Source organism: Arachis ipaensis, chromosome B1 (assembly GCF_059453495.1).
Source record: "Arachis ipaensis isolate K30076 ecotype BB chromosome B1, ASM5945349v1, whole genome shotgun sequence".
Lineage (NCBI taxonomy): Eukaryota > Viridiplantae > Streptophyta > Magnoliopsida > Fabales > Fabaceae > Arachis > Arachis ipaensis.
In genome coordinates, this window is record NC_142436.1 from 108,955,997 (window position 1) to 108,967,205 (window position 11,209).

At 37.6% G+C, this 11,209-nt stretch overlaps 1 non-coding gene across 1 annotated transcript; it reads right to left on the reverse strand.

The window, feature by feature from the left end:
- Positions 1–7,477: 7,477 nt before the first annotated feature.
- Positions 7,478–7,581, reverse strand: LOC148577865 (small nucleolar RNA R71). Its single transcript, XR_015903104.1, has one exon. It is a non-coding gene; the product is annotated as a small nucleolar RNA R71 (small nucleolar RNA).
- Positions 7,582–11,209: the final 3,628 nt, after the last annotated feature.

Sequence of the window (11,209 nt, forward strand, 5' to 3'; positions counted from 1 at the left end):
CCAACAATCTCCGTGGGATTCGACCCTTACTCACGTAAGGTATTACTTGGACGACCCAGTGCACTTGCTGGTTAGTTATGCGAAGTTGTGAAGATATGTTTAGACCATGGTTCTGTGCATCCGTTTTTGGTGCCATTGCCAGGGAATCAATTTCGAACAACAATTCACAACCTGAGTAACAATTTTGCATATCATACAGCTAACGGCAAACGTTTACACATTAGGTACAGGCTTTCTGAGGTTGTCATCAAAAATGGTCTTTTATGGATAAAAACACCCTTCCTCCTTGTGCAAGATTTAAGAAATCTGGTCATTTTGGGGACACTATTTTTTAGAGATCTTTACCCTTTAATGATGTTATATGACGGTATCACTACTTATATAGGATGAACCCCAACAACCTTCCAATTTGTTTTAACTCCTGCCCATAAGACCCTCTACCTGCTCCAATTCAAAACTAACCAAATTAACTTCTTGAAAGAAGAAGTCTCCTTCAAAACCCTTGAAACCGAGTTACAAAAGCCTCAAATCCAACAAAAGATTAAGTCCCTTCTTCAACAAATGCAAGAAACAATATGTTCAGATTTGCCTCATGCATTCTAGAATAGAAAACAACATATTGTGGATCTTCCTTATGAAAAGAATTTTAAAGAAAGCCCGATCCCAACAAAGGCCAGACCCATACAACTAAATGAACAACTTCTCCAATATTGTCAAAAGGAAATTACAGACCTTTTGCACAAAAAGCTCATTAGGCCCAGTAAAAGCCCATGGTCTTGTGCAGCTTTCTATGTTAACAAACAAGTTGAATTGGAAAGGGGCACCCCTAGGTTGGTTATTAATTATAAGCCTCTAAACCTTGCTCTCCGGTGGATTAGGTATCCTATCCCAAAAAAAAAAGATTTGTTAAATAGACTAAACTTAGCAAGCATTTTTACAAAATTTGATATGAAATCTGGTTATTGGCAAATCCAGATTAGCGAGGCTGATAGATACAAAACGGCATTCACAGTACCTTTCGGTCAGTACGAATGGAATGTGATGCCATTTGTCCTAAAAAATGCCCCATCAGAATTCCAAAAAATCATGAATGACATCTTCAATCCCTTTTCCGGCTTTGCCATCGTCTATATAGACGACGTGCTAATTATTTCCCAATCCTTGCATGATCATTTTAAACACGTGAAGACATTCGTGCACACCATCAGTCCTAATGGTTTAGCAGTCTTTAAATAAAAAATTAGTTTATTCCAAACTAAAATCCGTTTCCTTGGTCACATGATTCACCAGGGAACAATTACACCCATTGACAGGGCTATCCAATTTGCAGATAAATTCCCTGATCACATTTTAGAAAGGAATCAACTCCAGCGATTCGTTGGCTGCATAAATTATGTAGCAGATTTTATTCCAAATCTAAGCACTCTTATCAAACCTCTCCATGAGCATCTGGGAAAAAAACTCCCCTCCTTGGACAGATACCCACACTAAGATTGTCAAAAAACTCAAACTCAGTGTCAAGAAACTCCCTTCTCTTTACTTCCCTGTTTCACAGGCTTTCAAAATTGTTGAGACGGATGCTTCAGATTTGGGTTACGGCAGCATCCTAAAACAAAGACTTAATAATAAAGAATGTATCATTGCATTTACGTTAAAGCATTGGAATACCTCCCAACAAAATTATTCAACCATAAAAAAAAAGGTTTTAGCAATTTTTTTGTGTATTTCAAAATTCCAATCTGATTTATTAAACTAAAAAAATTTCTAGTCAAAGTAGATTGTAAATCTGCCAAAGACATTTTAAAAAAAGATGTGAAAATCTTGCATCTAAACATATTTTTGCTCGCTGGCAAGCAGTTTTAAGCATTTTTGATTTCGAAATTGAATACATTCAAGGAATCTCAAACTCTTTCCCTGATTACCTTACCCGTGAATATTTGCAGGGAAAGCCGCCACATGCCTAAAAGGGCAACAGTAGCCTCTGTAAGAGGCAGAGGCATCCTACCAGGGCCAAGTAAAAAATCAGGGACAAGCACATGGTTGCATCGAATTGAGACCACCATTTAACATAGGCATTTCTTTGAAGCATTGGTGGTGCTTTTGGGTGCTCCTGTTTGACATACCTGAATTGCCATGAGAATACCCAGGTCAGTGAAAATGTAGAGAAAAATTGAAGATCCGCTGGGATGCTTGTTTCCTGTTAGTCAAATTTTTTGGTGAAAATTTTGAACCCCTCGTCGGTAGGTGGGGGCAAGATATCTGGTAATGGGCCAAAATAATCCCACCATTGGGTAAACCAGTTTGGAAAATGATAATTGGTATTTTTCTTGAAGTAAACGAGCCAGGACTATCTATTCTGATTATTTTGTAGCCAAAATACTCTTGTCCAGGCATCCACATAATCCCAATAAGAATATCCTATTGGGTCAAAAGGTTGGAAAACTTTCTTGGTATTATTTGGGTTTTTTCCAAATTGAGTAGGGGTGAGTACTTTTAGAATTTGAATAGTCAAATGGGTTATGCTGGTGGTATCTTTGGGATCTTTGTAGTGTTTTACTGAGACTCAATCTGAATCCACTAGTATGAATTCATAAAATTGTCTGGTTTTGTTTATGGCTGTTAGTCTAAAATGGAATCCTTGTAGAAAGACTTTAGGGATTACCTTAAAAGGTGATTTTTTCCAGAATTCAGTTTTCATTAAGAGGACAGATGATAATTTATTTTTTGAAATTTATCTGGATTTTGGTTGGGTGTTTAAGGGTTGGGTTTGAATTGATTGTGGTAATTTTGTTTCGGGTCATTACATATGGTCTTTGGGCTGCTACTTGTGACAAAAGTTTAGTTAGGTCTATTTCATCATCATCTAAGCTGTCACACATATCAGCCTAGGATTTTTTGTGAAGTTTTGAAAGGCCTACACCCTAATTTTTTACTTGGCCCTGGTAGGATGCCTCTGCCTCTTACAGAGGCTAATGTTGCCCTTTTAGGCATGTGGCCGCTTTCCCTGTAAATATTCACGGGTAAGGTAATCATGGAGAGAGTTTGAGATTCCTTGAATGTATTCAATTTCGAAATAAAAAATGCTTAAAATTGCTTGCCATCGAGCAAAAATATGTTTAGATGCAAGATTTTTACATCTTTCTGCAAAATGTCTTTGGCAGATTTACAATCTACTTTGACTAGAAATTTTTGGTTTAATAAATCAGATTGAAATTTTGAAATACACAAAACAATTGCTAAAACCTCTTTTTTTATGGTTGAATAATTTTTTTGGGAGGTATTCCAATGCTTTGATATAAATGCAATGATACATTCTTTATTATTAAGTCTTTGTTTTAGGATGACACCGTAACCCAAATATGAAGCATCCGTCTCAACAATTTTGAAAGCCTGTGGAATAGGGAGGTAAAGACAAAGGAGTTCCTTGACACTGAGATTGAGTTTTTTGACAATCTTAGTGTGGGTATCTGTCCAAGGAGGGGTTTTTTTCGCAGACGCTCATGGAGAGGTTTGATAAGAGTGCTTAGATTTAGAATGAAATCTGCTACATAATTTATGCAGCCAATGAATCGTTGGAGTTGATTCCTTTCTAAAATATGATCAGGGAATTTATCTGCAAATTGGATAGCTCATGAGCGGATAATTTATACGCTTTTTGGCATTATTTTTACAGAGTTTTCAGTATAATGTAATTAGTTTTTAGTATACTTTTATTAGTTTTTAATTAAAATTTACATTTCTAGACTTTACTATGAGTTTGTGTGTTTTTCTGTGATTTATGGTATTTTCTGGCTGAAATTGAGGGACTTGAGCAATGATCAGATTCAGAGGTTGAAGAAGGATTGCAGATGCTGTTGGATTCTGACCTCCCTGCACTCAAAGTAGCTTTTCTGGAGCTACAAAACTCCAATTGGTGCACTCTCAATTGCGTTGGAAAGTAGACATCCAGGGCTTTCCAGCAATATATAATAGTCCATTCTTTGATTAAGTATAGACAACGTACACTGGCGTTGAACACCAGTCCCATGCTGCATTCTAGAGTCAAACGCCAGAAACAAGTTGCAAAGTGGAGTTAAATGCCAGAAACAGGTTACAAACTGGCGTTCAACTCCAAGAAAGACCTCTACACGTGTAAAGCTCAATGCTCAGCCCAAGCACACACCAAGTAGGCCCCGGAAGTGGATTTCTGCATCATTTACTCATTTCTGTAAACCCTAGTAACTAGTCAAGTATAAATAGTACTTTTTACTATCTTTGTAAGGGATCTTTGATTAGTTTTATGCTATCTTAGACTTTCATGGAGGCTGGCTATTCGGCCATGCCTGGACCATTATCATTTATGTATTTTCAACGGTAGAGTTTCTACACACCATAGATTAAGGTGTGGAGCTCTGCTGTTCCTCATGAATTAATACAAAGTACTACTGTTTTTCTATTCAATTCAAGCTTATTCCTTCTCTAAGATATCCATTCGCACCCAAGAACATGATGAATGTGATGATTATGTGATGCTCATCATCATTCTCACCCATGAATGCGTGCCTGACAAACACTTTCGTTCTACATGCAAACAAGCTAGAATGAGTATCTCTTAGATATCTAATACAGGGGACCGAGTCCGAGATATTAGAATCTTCGTGGTATAAGTTAGAACCCATGGATGGCCATTCCTGAGATCCGAAAAGTCTAAACCTTGTCTGTGGTATTCCGAGTAGGATCTGGGAAGGGATGGCTGTGACGAGCTTCAAACTCGCGAGTGCTGGGCGCAGTGACAGACGCAAAAGGATAGTAAATCCTATTCCAGTATGATCGAGAACCGACAGATGATTAGCCATGCAGTGACAGCGCATTGGACCATTTTCACAGAGAGGATGGGATGTAGCCATTGACAACGGTGATGCCCTACATAAAGCTTGCCATGGAAATGAGTAGGTTGGATGAAGACAGTAGGAAAGCAGAGGTTTTGAGGAACGAAAGCATCTCTATACGCTTATATGAAACTCTCACCAATGAATTACATAAGTATCTCTATCCTATTTTAATTAACTTTTAGTACACTATAATCTCTTACTACATTTGAATCCGCCTGACTGAGATTTACAAGGTGACCATAGCTTGCTTCAAGCCAACAATCTCCGTGGGATCGACCCTTACTCACGTAAGGTTTATTACTTGGACGACCTAGTACACTTGCTGGTTAGTTGTGCGAAGTTGTGACAAAGAACTAAGATCATGAACGTGCGTATTGAGTTTTTAGCGCCGTTACCAAGGAATGGAACCGTCACGATTTCTGCGCACCAAGTTTTTGGCGCCGTTGCCGGGGATTGTTTGAGTTTGGACAACTGACGGTTCATCTTGTTGCTCAGATTAGGTAATTTTCTTCTTGTTTCAACTTTTATTTGGTTTTCAAAAACTTTTTCAAAAATTTTTTCTTTGTTTTCGTTTTTCTTAAAATAAATTTTTGAAAAATAAAAAAAAATTTAATAAAATCATAAAACCAAAAATATTTTGTGTTTCTTGTTTGAGTCTAGAGTCAAGTTTTAAGTTTGGTGTCAATTGCATCTTTTTAATTTTCTAAAAATTATTTTTGAAAATTTCATGCATTGCATTCTTTATGATCTTCAAGTCGTTCTTGGCCAGTCTTCTTGTTTGATCTTCATATTTTCTTGTTTTGTGTCTTTTCTTATTTTTCATATGCATTCTTGAAACATTAATGTCTAAAGAAAAAAACTTTTTAAGTTTGGTGTCTTGCATGTTTTCTTTTCTTGAAAAATTTTCAAAAATAAGTTCTTGGTGTTCATCTTGATATTCAAAGTGTTCTTGGTGTTCATCTTAACATTCATAGTGTTTTTGCATGCATTTTTGGTTTTTGATCTTAATTCTTCATGTTTTGTTTCATTCTTGCTGTTTAATGAAAAAAAAAAGAGAGAAAAACATCAAAAAGATATCTTTTCCTTTTTTCTCTTTCATCATTAAAAATTCAAAAATAAAAAATATATCTTTCCCTTTTTCACTCATCAAATTCGAAAATTTGAGTTGACTTTTTCAAAAATTTTTAAAATCTAGTTGTTTCTTATGAGTCAAATCAAATTTTCATTTTAAAAACTCTATCTTTTTCAAATCTTTTCAAAAATCAAATCTTTCTCATTTTTCTATTATGATTTTCGAAAATTTCAAAATGATTTTCAAAAATCTTTTTCTTATTTTTGTTTCATATTTTCGAAATTAATGCTAACAATTAATGTGATTGATTCAAAAATATTAAGTTTGTTACTTGCCTAATAAGAAAGGTTCAATCTTTAAATTTTAAAATCAAATCTTTTTGTTTCTTGTTAGTCAAGTAATCAACTTTTATTTTCAAAATAAAATCTTTTTAAATTTCTTTTTCAAATCTTTTTCAATCAATCCTATCTTTTTGTTTCAATCACATCTTTTTAAATTTCAATTACATCTTTTTCAAAATTTGATTTCAAAATCTTTTTTTACTTCTTATCTTTTTCAAAATTTGATTTTCAAATCTTTTTCAATTAACCACTTAACTTTTTGTTTGATTCTTATCTTTTTCAAAACTGCCTAACTAACTCTCTACCTTTAATTTTTGAAAATCCTTTCCTTCTTTTTCAAAATTTTATTTTAATTAACTAATTGTTTTTAATTTTAATTTAATTCAATTTCAATTTTAATTTTCGAATTTTCAATTTAATTTTAAAAATATTCTTATTTTATTTTATTTAAATTTTCGGATTCTTCTCTCTCTCATCTCCTTCTAATTATTTATTTATTTATTTACTAACACTGCTCTTCATCTTAAAATTCGAACCCTCTCTTCCTCTTGGTGTTCGAGTTTCTCTTCTTTTATTCTTATCTTCTTCTACTCACATAAAGGAATATCTATACTGTGACATAGAGGATTCCATATTTTCTTTTGTGTTCTCTTCTTTTTCATATGAGCAGGAACAAGGATAAGAACATTCTTGTTGAAGCTGATCCTGAACTTGAAAGGACTCTGAAGAGGAAGCTAAGGGAAGCCAAAGCACAACTCTCTGGAGAAAATCTGACAGAAATTTTCGAAAAAGAAGAAAACATGGCCGAAAATAACAACAATGCAAGGAAGATGCTTGGTGACTTTACTGCACCTAATTTCAATTTACATGGAAGAAGCATCTCAATTCCTGCCATTGGAGTAAACAACTTTGAGCTTAAACCTCAATTAGTTTCTCTGATGCAACAGAACTGCAAGTTTCATGGACTTCCATCTGAAGATCCTTTTCAGTTCTTAACTGAATTCTTGCAGATCTGTGATACTGTTAAGACCAATGGGGTTGATCCCGAAGTCTACAGGCTTATGCTTTTCCCATTTGCTGTGAGAGACAGAGCTAGAATTTGGTTGGACTCTCAACCTAAAGACAGCCTGAACTCTTGGGATAAGCTGGTCACGGCTTTCTTAGCCAAGTTCTTTCCTCCTCAAAAGCTTAGCAAGCTTAGAGTGGATGTTCAAACCTTCAGACAAAAGAAAGGTGAATCCCTCTATGAAGCTTGGGAGAGATACAAGGAACTGACCAAAAGGTGTCCTTCTGACATTCTTTCAGAATGGACCATCCTGGATATCTTCTATGATGGTCTGTCTGAACTATCTAAGATGTCATTGGACCATTCTACAGGTGGATCCATTCACTTAAAGAAAACGCATGTAGAAGCTCAAGAACTCATTGACATGGTTGCAAATAACCAGTTCATGTACACTTCTGAAAGGAATCTTGTGAATAATGGGATGCCTATGAGGAAGGGAGTTCTTGAGATTGATACTCTGAATGCCATATTGGCTCAGAATAAAATATTGACTCAGCAAGTCAATATGATCTCTCAGAGTTTGAATGGATTGAAGGAATCATCCAACAGTACTAAAGAGGCATCTTCTGAAGAAGAAGCTTATGATCCTAAGAACCCTGCAATAGCAAAGGTGAATTACATGGGTGAACCCTATGGAAACACCTATAATCCCTTATGGAGAAATCATCCAAATTTCTCATGGAAGGATCAACAAAAGCCTTAACAAGGCTTTAATAATGATGGAAGAAACAGGTTTAGCAATGGCAAGCCTTTCCCATCATCCACGCAGCAAAAGACAGAGAGTTCTCAGCAAAATCCATCTAGCTTAGCAAATATAGTCTCTGATCTATCTAAGGCCACTTTGAGTTTCATGAATGAAACAAGGTCCTCCATTAGAAATTTGGAGGCACAAGTGGGCCAGCTGAGTAAAAGAGTCACTGAAATTCCTCATAGTACTCTCCCAAGCAATACAGAAGAGAATCCAAAAAGAGAGTGCAAGGCCATTGATTTAAGCATCATGGCCGAACCTACAAGGGAAGAGGAGGACGTGAATCCTAGTAAGGAAGACCTTCTGGGACGTCCAGTGATCAATAAGGAGTTTCCCTCTGAGGAACCAAAGGAATCTGAGGCTCACCTAGAGACCATAGAGACTCCATTGAACCTCCTTATGCCATTCATGAGCTCTGATGAGTATTCTTCTTCTAAAGAGAATGAAGATGTTACTGAAGAGCAAGTTGCCAAGTACCTTGGTGCAATCATAAAGCTGAATGCCAAATTATTTGGTAATGAGACTTGGGAAGATGAACCTCCCTTGCTCATCAATAAATTGAGTGATCTGAATCAACTGAGATTGCCTCAGAAGAAACAAGATCCTGGAAAGTTCTTAATACCTTGTACCATAGGCACCATGAACTTTGAGAAGGCTCTATGTGACCTTGGATCAGGGATAAACCTCATGCCATTCTCTGTAATGGAGAAACTGGGAATCTTTGAGGTGCAAGCTGCCAGAATCTCATTAGAGATGGCAGACAACTCCAGAAAATAGGCTTATGGACAAGTAGAGGACGTGATAGTAAAGGTTGAAGGCCTTTACATCCTTGCTGATTTCATAATCCTGGATACTGGGAAGTATGAGGATGAATCCATCATCCTTGGAAGACCTTTCCTAGCCACAGCAAGAGCTGTTATTGATGTGGACAGAGGAGAATTAGTCCTTCAACTGAATGAGGACAACCTTGTGTCTAGAACTCAAGGATCTCCTTCTGTAACCCTGGAGAGGAAGCATGAAAAGCTTCTCTCACTGTAGAGTCAACCAAAGCCCCCACAGTCAAACTCTAAGTTTGGTGTTGGGAGGCCACAACCAAACTCTAAGCTTGGTGTTGAACCCCCACATTCAAACTCTAAGTTTGGTGTTGGGAGGTTCTAACAATGCTCTGAACATCTGTGAGGCTCCATGAGAGCTCACTGTCAACCTATTGACATTAAGGAAGCGCTTGTTGGGAGGCAACCCAATGTTATCTAATTATATTTATTTATTTTCTATTGTTATTTTCTGTTTTCTTTAGGTTGATGATCATGTGAAGTCACAAAAAATACTGAAAAATAAAAAACAAAATGAAAAATAGAATGAAAAATAGCACACCCTGGAGGAGAACAGTCTGGCGTTTAAACGCCAAAAACAAGCATCTGTCTGGCGTTTAACGCCAGAAACAGGCACCAAGCTGGTGTTTAACGCCAGAAACAAGCATCTACCTGGCGTTAAACGCCAGAACAGAGCATGGAAGTGGCGTTTAACGCCAGAAACAGGCAGCAGTCTGGCACTAAATGCCAGGATTGCATGTATAGGGCGTTTTACACGTCTAAAGGGTGCAGGGATGAAAAATCCTTGACACCTCAGGATCTGTGGACCCCACAGGATTCCCACATGATCTGTGGACCCCACAGGATCCCCACCTAACCCTATTCTCTCCTCTTCACACCTTTTCATAACTCTCTTCCCCAAATGCCCTTCACCAATCACTTCAATCACTCTTTCCCATCACCCCCTCACCACTCACATCCATCTTCTCTTTCCCATAAACCCCACGTACCTTCAAATTCAAAATATTTTCCCTCCCAAACCCAACCCTAAATGGCCGAACCCTAAACCCCTCCCCACTTCTATATAAACCCCTCATTCCTTCTTCTATTTCACACAACACAACCCTCTCTTCTTCCACTTGGCCGAAACCTACTCTCTCTCCCTCTCCTCCATTTCTCTTCTTCTTTTACTTCTTTCTTTCTTCTTTTGCTCGGGGATGAGCAAACATTTTAAGTTTGGTGTGGTAAAAGCATTGCTTTTTGTTTTTCCATAACCATTTATGGCACCTAAGGCCAGAGAAACCTCTAGAAAGAAGAAAGGAAAGGAAATTGCTTCCACCTCTGAGCCATGGAAGATAGAGAGATTCATCTCAAAGGTCCATCAAGACCACTTCTATGAAGTTGTGGCCAAGAAGAAAGTGATCTCTGAGGTTCCTTTCAAGCTCAAAAGAAATGAGTATCCAGAGATCTGACTTGAGATTCAAAGAAGAGGTTAGGAAGTTCTCACCAACCCCATTCAACAAGTCGGGATCCTAATGGTTCAAGAGTTCTATACAAACGCATGGATCACAAGGAACCATGATCAAAGTGTGAACCCAAATCCAAAGCATTAGCTTACCATGGTTCGGGGGAAATACTTAGATTTCAGTCCGGAAAATGTAAGGCTGGCGTTCAACTTGCCAATGATGGAAGAAAACGCACGCCCCTACACAAGAAAGGTCAACTTTGATCAAAGGTTGGACCAAGTCCTCATAGACATATGTGAGGAAGGAGCTCAATGGAAAATTGACTCAAGAGGCAAGCCGGTTCAACTAAGAAGGCATGACCTCAAACCAGTGGCTAGGGGATGGCTAGAGTTCATTCAACGCTCAATCATTCCTACTAGTAACCGGTCTGAAGTTACTATAGACCGGGCCATCATGATCCATAGTATCATGATTGGAGAGGAGGTGGAAGTTCATGAGATTATACCTCAAGAACTCTACAAGGTGGCTGACAAGTCCTCCACTTGGGCAAGGTTAGCCTTTCCTCACCTCATATGCCACCTCTGCAATTCGGCTGGAATTGACATAGAGGGAGACATCCTCATTGAAGAGGATAAGCCCATCACTAAGAAAAGGATAGAGCAAACAAGAGATCATGGACCTCAACATGAGCATGAGGAGATTCCTCACCATGAAATCCCTGAGATGCCTCAAGGGATGTACTTTCCTCCACAGAATTATTGGGAGCAAATCAACACTTCCCTAGGAGAATTAAGTTCCAACATGGGACAACTAAGGGTGGAGCACCAAGTGCA